Source organism: Miscanthus floridulus, chromosome 3, assembly GCF_019320115.1.
Source record: "Miscanthus floridulus cultivar M001 chromosome 3, ASM1932011v1, whole genome shotgun sequence".
Taxonomy (NCBI): domain Eukaryota; kingdom Viridiplantae; phylum Streptophyta; class Magnoliopsida; order Poales; family Poaceae; genus Miscanthus; species Miscanthus floridulus.
The window spans coordinates 121,060,778-121,074,480 of record NC_089582.1 but is presented as its reverse complement, the minus strand read 5'-3'; the positions used below and the strand labels follow the sequence as shown (position 1 = coordinate 121,074,480).

Below are 13,703 nucleotides of genomic sequence, written 5' to 3'. Positions count from 1 at the left end.
AAAAACTAAAACTAGTGAGAGTTCATCACATGGGTCAATTGATCAATCACATATTATTGCTAACCCATGTGATGTAGGCAAGAAGCATGTATCCACCTCTTGTGATGATTTATTAGAAATACCATGTTCTTCACAAATAGATGCTTGTTCTACTTCTATGTCTTGTGATACTAACCTTTTAAAGAAGAACAATGAGCTCAAAAATGAAGTGAAGAAATTGAGCAACAATTTAGAGAGGTGCTACAACTCAAAAGTCACATTTGAGCACATGTTGAAGACTCAAAAAAACTATGGTGACAAGTATGGCCTTGGCTTCAAGAAGAAGATGACAAAGGGCGAAATAAAAGAGAGAAAGAAAGATGAAGAAGCTATAACAAAGAAAGCTCTCTCATACCATGTGCTACCGGTGTCATGAAGTGGGACACCTTGCAAATGGTTGCCCTAACATTGAGAAGCTCAAGAAGATAAAAGAAGAAGAGAGGATCAAGCATGTGAAGTGCTTCAAGTGCCTCACTTGGGGTCACCTTACCTCAATGTGCTCAACCAAGCAATTGGTAAAGCAACTAGAAGAGCCTCAACCAAAGCCACAAGTTGAGCAAGAGAAGACACCCCAAGAGCAAATCAAGATCAACCATGAAGATAGTGGTGATTTGATGATAAAGAAGAAGAAAACAAGAAGGGGTGGAAAGGCAAGACATACAATGCAAACTCAAGATGCCAAGATGATGAGCAAAAATGAAGATGAGAAGAAAGATTATGCTCACATCAAGTGCTTCAAGTGTGGAAGTATAGGACACTTTGCCTCTAAGTGTCCTACCAAGCTTGAGAAGAAGGCTCAAGCAATCCATGAGAGGCAAGGCAATGAGAAGCACCACATAAGCAAGGAAGAGAATGCTCAATCAAAGAGAAAGTGCTACTCATACCGGGAAAGGGGACACATGGCACATGTCCCCTAGGTAACACTCCTAAGCCTATTTCAATTGATGATGATTCTATGCTTAGGAAGGATGATAATGATACCTCTATGGTTGTCATTGCAAAACATCCCGCTACTCATACTAAGGCTATGCCTAAGTATGTTGCTCCTAACTTGAGAGGACCCAAACTTGTTTGGGTACCATCAGAAAGTGGATGATTGATTGTAGGTACCATCAGCATTGGAGACTTGATTCAATTGATTTCATATTGATCATCATATGTTGAATCAAGTTATGAAGCTTAGTGCACATCCAAACTCAATGCCAATTAAAAATTAAGTGAAGTCCAAGTGCTATCAACATACAAGTGCTATAATTCAAGTTCAAGTTGTTGTTGATTCATTGGATATATTTAATGACTTACAAATAATTGAGTTGAAACTTGCTAGTTGGATGATCTTGAGCTAGCCAAGGTATATCTCTTGTTGATCATTTCATTTGGGTGCATATGAGTTGATTGAATTGGATAAATATGCAATGTTGCTTGCTATGAGATGATTGAATGGATAATTGCTTAGTAATCAAGTTTGGATTGATTTGTATTGGATAAATTCATAAGATGGCTTTTATTAAGTGGTTTGAATGGATATATGTCTTATGGAAGTATTAAAACAAGTTAGTTTGAAGTTTGATTCATCTTTGATGAAGTATAGCTCAAGTGATTGAAATCTGTCCTATATTGAAAATCTGAGTGAGCTGTGATATTAGCCATGTTTAAATGATCAAAACTTATTGGATTGGCATAACACTTGGTGTATATGCTCTAGACTTATGGTATAAGATGCTGTACAAATTTCATAAGAATTGGATAAGAGATGCTTCGGTTTTGGAGTAGATCTTGTCAGCTATAGTGCAGCAGTTTTTAGCATGTAGCAGTGGTGGATGAATTGAAATCTGGTAGCAATCTAGAAGTCAAACAAAGCTCAAATTTTTACAGCTGCTATATAACTTAGTGAATCACATCTCCACCAAATTTCGTAGTATTTGGATTTATACTTTGGGAGATACGCTTATTTCTTTGAAGGGTACAAAATCTACTAGGAAAGTGACAAATGTTGGATTGATCTAGAGTCACTTTGATTGAAAGGTCCTCAAGTTGGAAATATGTTTACAAATGTTTGAGGTACCTAAGTTTGGTTTTGAGATAATCTAGAAGAATGATAAGCAAAGAGTACAAGACCATTTGATTGTGGAGTGTACTTTACACACATTTGGTACTCAAATTAGAAGATCAAGATCAAACTTAAGATGAAGATGAAGTTTAAGTCCATATGATTGGAGATCATTTGGTAGAAAGAAAATGACTTAAACAAGTAGAAAGAAAAGGACTTAAAGAAGAAATCAAGGTTACTCATCAAGTTAAGTCCATCACTTGGATCAATCAATCAAGTATCAAGAATGGTTCTTTGGAGAGAGGTCACTTCTCCCTAGTGTAGGGGCTTGCCGCCTATGTGTAGGTAAACCAAGTGTGGTGCTTGGAAGGCTAACATGGAAGTGGTGATTCAAGGGACATTTGAAATGCTTAGTTGAAGAAATCAAAAGGATTGATCAAGAAAAACAAGCAACACCCAAAAGAGAGCTAGTCATGATATTTCCAATGGTATTCCAAATAGTGCTCTCATGCAAGCATTGATCAAAAGATGAAGCAAGTCAACCACAACAAGAAAGTGCACTTAATCATAAGTGGTATTCATTTCATATGGGTGAAGAGTGCAATTCAAAATTGTGTTTATTGGTCTTCACCAAGCTTATAATTGTACTTCACATTGCTATTGGCGTAATGAATTGGAATCTATGTGACTATCCTCTACTCCAACATAGCAAAGGTATCATTGTAATGTGAATGATCATTTTATCCCTTACTAGTATGTGGTTAGTACATATAGTACATGCTTCATAGGATCATGCATAACAAATGAAATGTTTAATTTCATAGCCTACCACTATTGCTTGAATGATTAATTAATCTAGTGGTTAGTATATGAATTTGTTCATGAGCTAAGTAAACCCAAGTACTTGATTTAATTTGGATTGCCAACAAGTGACAAGTACAACATTGGCAAGATAACCCTTGCAAGAGGTGTGAAGAAGCTTGTCATTGGTTCAAACCGGACTTGAAAGCTTAGGCAAAACAATTTAGTTCAAGTCAACCATAGAAGCTCATGATAGTGATAAGAGTACAAGCACAAGACAACAATGTAGATGGATATCTAGTTTGTTTGTTTCAAGTGGTATCTAGACTCAAGTATTTCATCAAGAATCTACAAGTGATGTCTAGATCAACTCACAAGTGATATCCTATAAGTGGTACTCATGAAGATAACAAATGTTCAAGAAATAGTTTTTATTAATAAACCAACAAGTGGTTTCATACTAGAAGATTCTTTCAAGTGGTATCACATCTACACATGGTATCAATCATACAAGATGATGGTTCCACAAGTGATCCTCAACTTTAAGTGATCATCAAATAAAGAATGCATCCCTCACCTACACGAGATCAAGTATATCAAATGGATGACCCATAGGTGTACCACAAATTGATATCAAGATCAAAGATCCTATGTGTGGTATCTTAAGAAGCCCTACACAAGATACAAGTGGTACAAGTTACAAGTGATATCTTCAAGTGGTGTCATTCCAACAATCAAGTGATGTCCATTAAAAATGCAAGATTCAAGCCTCAACCATCTACCCCAAATGCATACCTTTGCATCAATGAGAAGCACACCTTTTATGGAAATTGATGACAAAGGGGGAGAGATTATACAAAGATATGAAAGCCTTGAGATTAAGATTGTACAAGAGAGATAAGATAAGATATGAAAGCTTTGGGAGAGATTGAGATAAAGAAGTAGAGGTTGGACATGGACATGGACAAAGAGGGAGCAACATTAAAGAAAAGAGATGGATCAAAATTTTTGGACAAGAGAAGCACACAAGTAGGGGGAGCATGCTCATGAACTTTGATAAATTACATTTGATATGTGCATATTCATGTGCTTGCTTGCATTGCATAAGTTCTTAAATTCAATATGCATGCTTGTGTGATGTATGCTAGTTGTAGAATTTGATTGATGAAATGAAAACTAGCATGCATAGGATGATAGCTAGACACTTGGTATGCCTTTCAAGTAATGCTAGTACCTTGCTTTTAATGTTGATCTCACGAGGTATCTAGTGCTTTTTATTTCCAAGTATTATCTAGCTAACCATGGTGCTAAGGATGAACTTAAAGGTGCAACTTTGATTGGTATCACACTTCAAAGGTTTACTCTATACACCTTAGCATCATTTGGTAGTAATTACTCTCCCACAATTCCAATCTATGCATATGTGCGAGCTTCAAACCAAACACTCTAGCACATATGTAGGGGGAGCTAATACTACCATTTTGGGTTTGTGTTACTTGTCCAAAATCATTTTCACATGGCAAAATTGCTTGGGCAAGCAACATGAATCCAAAAGAGCTTAATTTCCATATCTGTGTAGAGTTGTCATCAATTACTAAAAATGGGGAGATTGAAAGGTCCTTGTGTGGTTTTGGTAATTGAGTGACAACCTAGGTAGACTAATTGTGTTTATGTGAGATACACAGGTGATTAGTCCACAGGTACATGTGTGTGAGCAACATATGCCATGAAGGTGAAAATGGCTTGGAGATGTTGCAAAGCTCACACATGTGATGATGAAGGAGCTCATTGCAAACGAGACATGACATTGAGTTATGTGATCAAGGTGGAGAAGATCAAGACATGACTTGGCTTGATGGACCGGTTGCAAGCGTGAAGGGCAAGTTGGAGGCTTTGGAGCGATAGACCGCGTGGCGGTGAAGCTTAAGCAAGACTTGGCGCCGATGGACGAAGGCAACAATGAAAAGCAAGTGAAGTCAAGATCGATGAACCAAAATGATCAAGTGATGATATGAAGTGGATCATATCATTGTTGATCATGTTGGTGCATGTGTTGCATCAACATTGGAGGAGATGAAACAGAATGCGCAAGGCAAAGGTATAACCTAGGGCATTTTATTTCACCGGTCATAGGTGTGTAGAGAAGTTCATGATCGGGTTTAGGATAGATGGCCGTACTATCAAGAGGGGCAAACTTATTTGCATATCGATCATCTAATGCCACTCGAGTGATCTAACTTTACATCATCGCTAGGATTGAGTGGCGTGGCAAGTTGAGTGGCTAATCCTTTGGGAAATGATTGTGAAAATGCTAGCACACATACACATGGTGGTGTACACTTGGTGGTGTTGGCACATTTATAAAGGAGATGAAGTTGGAGTTGATGTGGACAGTCCGACGGTGCCACCAGCGCCCTGTACAGAAAAGATAGGGTTTTGTAGAACTGATCGGACGCTGGCCTCGGTAGGACCGACACGTTCGGTCAGTGGCAACAGTGAGCGCATGGTCTCGGTCTCATGACCGGATGCTGGTCACGCAGTGACCGAACGCTAGGGTCCTGCGTCCGATTAGTGGCAGTAGTGAGCATGCTGTCTTGGTCTCGTGACCGGACGCTGGCGTGAAGTGTGACCAGATGCTCCAGGTCTGCGTCTAGTCAGTGCTGACGTATGGTGACGTAGGCGGCGCTGGAGTTAGGTGCGTAGGCACAAAACTGATTGGACGCTGGTCTGCGTCCGGTCAACCATGACTGGACGCGTCCAGTCGCAAAACAGAGGCTCAAGAGCTCTCTAGAAACGACCAGACTTAGGCGCAGCAGCGTCCGGTCATTCACTGTGCAGCGTCCGGTCGTAACTTAAGCGTTGAGATCGGGCAGCTCTGGTTGAATGCAGAGCGACACGTGGACGGCGTAGAGTGACCGGACATTGGCAGGGTGCGTCCGATCGATCTGACCGGAGCGTCCGGTCGTCCTGAGTTTTGCCCAGTGAAGGGGTAACGGCTAGTTTAGCCCATGGGGCTATAAATAGAAGGTGGTCTCGGCCATGGCTGGAGCTAAGCACCTTGGGGGTCCATGCTTGAGAGTGCTTGGGAGCCCTCCATCTCATATATGCTTGATAGTGATCATTTGATTGTGTGAGAGAGCGATTCTAGTGCGATTGCATCGTGAGGTTGCATCGAGTGGCACTAGGTGATCGAGTTGCAAGCCGATGGTGCTTGTTACTCTTGGAGGTTGCCACCTCCTAGATGGCTTGGTGGTGGTCTCTGTCGAAGCCCGCAAGAAGCTTGTGCGGTGCTCCGGAGAAGAGCTTTGTGAGGGGCACTGTGCTCGCCCCATGGGAGCCACGAAGAGCAACTCTAGTAAAACATGTCATTGAGCTACCCTCACTTTCGGGATAGGTTCTTGCGGTGCCCGACATGCGGGCTTGGCGGGTGATGCCAATTAGCCACTGAACCACCAAGTGAGCGGTCGACACAACGGGGACGTAGCGTGTTGGCAAGCACGTGAACCTCGGGAGAAAATCACCGTGTCAACCTTGTTCTTCCCATTGGTTTGCAATCCCTTTACACAAGCTTGTGATTACTTTTATATACATTGTGCTTGTGTAGTTGATCTTGTAATTAGTTAGCTTGCGTAGCTCACTAGTTACCTTCTTGCTTGTGTAGCATAGAAGTAGCTCCCTTGCGTGGCTAATTTGGTTTGTGTAACCTTGTTAGTCACATTGCTTAGTATGTGTAGCTAAGTATTTGCGCTCTCTAATTTGGCATTGGTTGCCTTGTTATTGAGCATTGCTAGTGAGCTTAGTTGGCTTTGTGCTTTTGCTTACTAGCATGTGTAGGAGCTCCCTCATTGCTTGAAGTAAAAGTGGCATAGGTTTGTGTGACCTTGCTCCTAGAATTGGTTAGGTGAGCTCTAGCTAGCCCAGCACCTTTGTTGCTTAATTAGGATCTTAGCGAGGTGTTAGAGAATAAAGATAGAGGGGCATAGTCTTAGCTAGACCAATAATATTAATTCCGCACTTGTTTTGGTTAGCCGACGTGATTAATTTTAGAAAGGACTATTCACCCCCTCTAGTCCACCATCTCGACCCCACAACGGCAAGCGCAGCGCAGAGGGCGGTCGTGCTAGTGATGTAGCTCCAGCTACCATCGGAGAGGCACATTGTGCTCCCCCGCTCCTCCAGGCACCCAATACTCGATGGTGAAATCGCTTGCCGCTGAGGCTAGGCTACCGGCATTTGGAGTGGACCAGTCTCAGTCACGCCCCTCATTGAAGATGACGTCGTGGCTGATCTTCACGCGCTGCGTCACCAGGTCTAGAATGTGATACGCCTTGGCTCCCTCTACATACCCAATGAAGACGCTGGGCTTGCCGCGGTCATCAAGCTTGCAAAGCTGACCCAACTCCTTGGTGTAGGCGACATAGCCGAACATCTTCAGATGGCTCACCGCCAGCGTCTGCCTGTGCCAAGCCTCGTAGGGGTTCTTGCCCCGCAAGCTCCATGTCGGCGAGCAATTGAGCAGGTGAACTGCTATCATCACCGCCTCCCCCCAATACTTGGCCGACATCCTCCTCTGCTTCAACAGCAACTGGGCCATGGTGACCACGGTCTGGTTTCGGCGCTCCACCTTGTCGTTCTGCTGAGACGAGTATGGAGCGGAGAAGTGACGCTTGATGCCCTCATCAGCGCAGTAGGCGGCAAACTCAGCGACGGTGAACTCGCCACCATTGTCGGTGCACAGTACCCGAAGCTTGTGGCCATTCTCCTTCTCCGTCGTGGCCTGGACATGCTTGATGGCGTCCGTGGCAGCATCCTTGGACAACAGCAGGATGGCCTACATGTAGCGGGATGCGTCGTCTACCAGCAAGAAGAAGTAGCGCCGCCCTCCCGGAGTTGCCGGCGTCACGGGTCCGCATAGATCACCGTGGATGAGCTCCAGCTACTCCTACGCATGGTACTTGGCTTGCTAAGGAAAGGGGCGCCAGCGTTGCTTTGTCGTGACGCAGGTGTCGCAGACTTGCTCGGCGTGCTTGATCACCAGCATGCCGCGCACCATCGCTTGCTTGCCGAGCTGGTGTAGCACCTCGAAGTGGAGGTGGCCAAACCGTTCATGCTAGTGCTAGGCGTCGTCGTCCTTCCTCGCGGCGAGGCAGAGTGGTTGTGCGGCCTCAAGATGGAGGACGTAGAGGTGGCTGGGCCCATGGTTCACCTTGACGAGGAGGCGTCCACGGCGATCCCAGATGTGAAGCGCATCCTTGTCGATCTCCACCTTGGACCCGCCTTCATCGAGCTGGCCGAGGCTCTTGATGGAGTTGCTCAGCGCCGGGATGAAGTAGACGCCATGGAGAACTCGGTGCTCACCGGTCTTGGCTTAGAACACGATCGAGCCGACGCCTTGGATCTCCACCCATGACATGTTGTCAAACCGCACCGAGCCATGGATAGATGTGTCAAGGTCAGAGAAGAGCTCACGACAGCCAGTCATGTGGTGGGTGGCGCCGCTGTCGAGGTACCAGCCATCCAGCTTGTCCCTACCAGAGCCGGTGTTGTGGAACACACGGGCTCTGGGCTCATCGATGTCGAGGGTGGCGTCGACCTTGGAGCATAGGATGTCCTCCTCTGTTTTGAGCTCTAGGAAGCTGTGGGCAAGGAACATAGTCGCCTCATCATCATCTGCCTCCGTGAGATGCGCTGTGCCGCCACACCCACGTCGAGGCTGAGGACAATCCTTCGCCCAATGGCCGGCGCGGTGGTAGTTGAGGTAGGTGTCATCGCAGTTCACCTTGCGTTCGCCGCCAGAGCCACCAGCCTTCTCTCCTTGCCCGTCGCCACCACGGTCACCACGCTCCCCCTTGGGCCTCTGCTTCCTGCCACCGTGGGGACATCAGCGGTGTTCCTTGGACGAGCTGGACGAGCCGGAGCTATCTCCTCCCTTCTTCTTCTCCTTCTGCCGAGCGAGCCATTGCTCCTCAGTGTACACTAGCTTCCCGCCAACAGTGATTGGCTCAGTCGGAGACTCTTCATCGAGATTGTCCACCGTCTTCAGCCTTTCGGTGACCTCCTCGATGGTGAGGTCCTGGAAGTCGAGGAGGGTCTCGATCGTGATCTTGAGCTAGGCGTACTTCTTCGGCGTGGCCCGAAGTAGCTTCTCCACCGCCCGCTCCTCTGTGAAGTCCTTGTCACCGTGGCGGGCCATCTGTTGCTTCAGTGCGGAGAGGCGAAGGGCAAAATCCTCGACCTACTCACTGGGACAGAAGGCGAGGTTCTCCCACTCCTTGCGCAGTCGCTGCAGCGTGGCGCGGCGAACGCGGTCAACGCCGATGCGCGCCACGGCGATGGAGTCCCACGCCTCCTTGGCCGACTCCTTGTCCGCGAGCGGCGCGCCCATCTCCGACGGTACTCCGACAATGATGGCCTCGAGCGCGCGCTGATCGTCGTGGTACGGGAGGTCGCCATACTCGATGGCGTCCCAGAGCTGGCGCGTCTGCATCTTCACCTTCATGAGCAGGCTCCACTCATGGTAGTTGGTCTTGGTCAGCATCGGCCATGGCGTGCCGTAGCCGGAGTCCTTGTACACAATCTAGACGCCCGCAGGTGACCCGCGACGGCCTCCACGTCTGCGATGACTCTCTGGCGATGGAGAAGGGATCCGGTGCCGCACCGGGCTCCACGATGGCTCTCTGGGCTGCCGCTCCAACTCCGCGCGTAGCGAGGCGGCTGTGTTTGCTGCTGCCTAGGCTGCTGCCGCTGCCTGCCTGGCAGCCTCGATCGCCTACGCGGCTGCGGCCTCTGTTGCGGCCAGACTCTAAGTGCGATTGGCGCTGGGATTGACCACCATCCTTCCGTCGGTGTTATTGCCGGCGTTGGCGGCTGCGGCGACTGCAAGCAGAGTGCACTCGCTGGAGGTGGACATGGCCTCTGCTCTCACCTAAACTTGGCTCCGATACCAATTGTTGCAAAGGTAACAACTAGACAAGTGGAATTTGGACTGCCTGAGGGCGGCTTGGCCATAGCCGCTTGATTGCATTATATAGAAGTAGCAAACTTGGGATACAAGAAGTTCTCAACTACTACAGCATATTCTACTGCATAAAGTAGATGCTAGCTTGGATGCTAAGGCACCTGAAAACTGCTAGACAGTGAATAGTAACTAGCCTAGACGGTGAATGGTAAATAGCTAAGTAGGTAACTAGATACATTGGGGTAAGCACTAGGCTAAACCCTCACTCTAAACTAGGCCTATCTGAGTGACACGCAAGGGAGAAAAAAAAAGGATAGCATAACTTGGCAGATGATCTGCCTTTTCATTCAGTAGTAAGCAAAGGTAACTATTTACATGGATGTTCTAGTAGTAGTGGAAAGAAGAAAAGTACCAGAGAGGAGTGAACAGAAAAGGTCAACAACAAAAATTACAGATCATCTTTTTTTTCCCTTTCATTATTGTCATATGGATTTGTTTGCCATTTGGGCAGTCATCAGTGCACGGTCACCACGAACACTGCCGAGGAGACCTTTCCTTGGGATGACTTCCTCATTGATCGAGATATTAGACAGTAAGTTAAGATTATATGTAATCAAAGTTGAGATTATACTAGTTCAGATCAAAAGAAGACTTTTTCCTTCCCCGAGAAAGTAGCCCTCGAGGCGCTATCAACAACCGGCCCTAGAATTATATAGGTGGACTGAAGTATCTCAGCAGGTGAGTTTCAGCTTTTTGCCCTTTTATAAAATAGAGCACCGTTGAGGTAGAAAACGGGGGCGGACCAAAGTCCTTGTTGGTGCTGATGTCTCGGTTCTTTCAGGATCTGCGTTGCGACGACGTAGTCTCGTTGGTTTCGACGCCACGAGGAAATTCTCGTTGACTCTGAACAGACATACGTCCAGTCCATACACATAGGTGAAAATGATAGGAATAATCGGGAGACCATGACAATTGGAGGAGTCTGGCGAGTGGCGACGGAGTTGGGCATTTGTGCAGGGCGATTGATTAGACAAGTGTCTACTGGGCTGATCGACGTGCCACTGACGTGCGAGGAGCTGCAATTTGATAGGCAAAACAAGAGAATTAGTTAAGGCGCGCAATGGATTTCAATTTCTGAGCCGTCTCAAAACTCTTTTTCCCCTGTGGGACTCGATGGGGCCCTGTGGACCTAAAAGGCTGAACTCAGCTTGTGAGCACGTTTTTTTATAAAAAAGAAAATTGATTGGGAGCACTCGGCTGAACAGAACTCCTGTGGCACCAGTTTCAAAAAAAAAAGAACTCCTGTGGCACCAAAATATTTCCAAAAAAAAAATCTCCAAAGGCACCCACCGGCCACCTACACCAAACAAAACGGATTTCTCGTCACCCTGGCCTCGACTGATTTTGGTCATTGAACTGATGTTGGTTAGAATCTTATTCTTGTCGGCGTCGTTGGCTTCTGTGAGTGTTTGGTATACTTGATGGCATCATCCAATAGTAATGAACTTAGAAAAGTTTTAAAACAGGTCATTCTTCAGCATCAAATGTTTGCTACACGTCAGCGGTCTCATAGGTAATCTCATGCAAATCCATGTAAGAATTTTATGATATGGAGATAGCGAAATGAGAAATAGATCATTGTTTCGTGAAACAATCACCTCATAAGCTAAAATTTAGGACTATGCAATAAGTCCAACATCATTGTACGAGTTATTGTTGTCATGGAAGCAACACACAAATTAAGGAATTGTAAGTTACTACAAGGTAACTAAAATGACAACTCGCTATAGAGGTTGTCATGATTACGTGGAACTACACGGTGGTGTTAAAGCTCCTAGTGGATGGTTCCATGTCATGAAAAGTATTGTGATGAATCAAACAATACTATAGGGGGAAAACAAGCTATAAATCGATAATAGAAGATGCAAGAACATCTTCTATAACAATAGGTAAAGGCGTATCAAGAGAAGACAATTATAATCAAATAAATAAACATAACTATTTGCAAATAGGATATTTCGAATAAAAGATCCAAATATACAATAAGCAAATTAGTTATCCACACAATTTGCACGGGCTAACTTGCTAGTTAGTTTGTTATTAAGAAAATGCCAAACACTTGACCTCATTAAGCAAGGCTAGGATCCTATGAAAACTCAAGCCTACAACCCAAACACATAATTACCTGGCAGAGGACCAAAGACCTAGATATCTGGAAATTCCACTTGGAATGTAGACTTTAGTGCAACCCAAGATTCCACCGGAGACAAAATCTGCTGCACCTTTTACAATCTGTTTTTTTCATATCAACAGCTACCACTGATGCCTTTTTGTCCAGGAATTTGTGTTTGTCTATGATGTAAACATCGTCATCGTGCAAGCTGATAGCAGGAAAGCCTGCGTACCGTCCCTTCAGCACTGGTTCTGTGAGTACACTGCCTTTCTGCAGATTAGGGGGCAGTCGAGAAGATGTTGGGTCATTGCAAACTTTGATCCTGCAGCCCTCCTCCCACTCTGTCTCCGTGCAAGAAAGTGAAACCTTCCTCCTCGATGTGACCCCCTCCCATCCTATGGTCTCTAGGTCCGGTCCAATGTAGAAGCACATCTCGAAGTACCTGATGTAGCCTCCGAGGAGATTGATGTCCCGAACACGCAGAGGAGGACCTTTGTTTATGGGCACACGCGGCGACGGCAGTGGGATGTAGCGAAGACTTTGGCTGCTGTCCAGGAGCAAGTCACAGATGAGGATGCCATTCCACAGATCAACCCAAGCCACTGAACCGCGTTCCCCTCCGATGGCGATAACTTTGCTGGCATAGGTGTAATTGTTGGCTGCTTCCAGTGAATCAATATACATCAATCTTTTGCTCCATGAGTTAGTCTCGGAGCTGTACAGGTGGAGATCGTACTGCCCAATGGTGAAGGTCCAACACAGTATGGCGATGAAGAACATACGGCGGCGGCGGAAGCGCAGGAGGCCGACGTTGCAGTCCGAGAAGGAGAGATAGGGAGGCATGGCGATGAGCCTGAGCGTTGGCTTGGTGCCGGCCTCATAGATGAAGTAGTCGCTGTCGCTAGGGTCGAAGTTGCAGTCTGGACGGCAGATGGGGACGCGGAGCAGGGCGAGGTCCTTCTCCGTGGTGACGATCGTGGGTTTGTCGCCGATCTCCAGGCCAGGGCTGTGGACGGCGAAGTAGGAGGCGCGTGGCGGGTGGGCCACCCAGAAGGTCACCTCGATGCGCTTGCCGCCCTTGGTGAAGCCGCCGGCGATCGAGGAGGATGGACCCCAGAGGAGGACCGAGATCCTCGGGGTACATTGGCGGGGGGATCACGATCTTTGCGAGAAACAACATGTCGTGCTCATGCTTGGACGCCGGTTCGTCGAGAGGAGAGTGATCGTCTTCCTCTTCCATGGCATGCAAGTTGGAGAGGAGAGGATCGATGTGAAAGGTGGGGGGATTTCTGTTTCTCGGCTAGGCGGTGGCGGCTGAAGCAGGAACTCTAACGAGACATGCGTGTGAATAGGAATGCCCTAACGAGACATGCATGTGAATAGGAAATCAGGCTTGCTAGCGCCTGGATGTCCGGACAGACAGGGTGTTTGCGGTCTGTTTCCCGTGTCGTTTCACACGCCCACGTGGGGTCCGTGTCGCCCTGAACGTTACCAGCATCGGGAAGAGGGGGAGGGGCGGCGGATGCCCAGCCGACGTCAGGAGGAGGTGGAGACGCCGAGGCGAGGCAGTAGAAAGCGAGGATGAAGATGCAACACCCGATCTACTTTTAAAACATTCAGATACAACACTTACAACATACATTCGAAGGTAGATGAAACACTTGAAAAAACACCTGAAAAAT

The 13,703-nt window shown here is 46.6% G+C and overlaps 1 pseudogene; it reads right to left on the bottom strand.

Moving 5' to 3' along the window:
* Nucleotides 1-12,029: 12,029 nt before the first annotated feature.
* LOC136544297 (uncharacterized) lies at nucleotides 12,030-13,261 on the bottom strand (annotated as a pseudogene).
* Nucleotides 13,262-13,703: the final 442 nt, after the last annotated feature.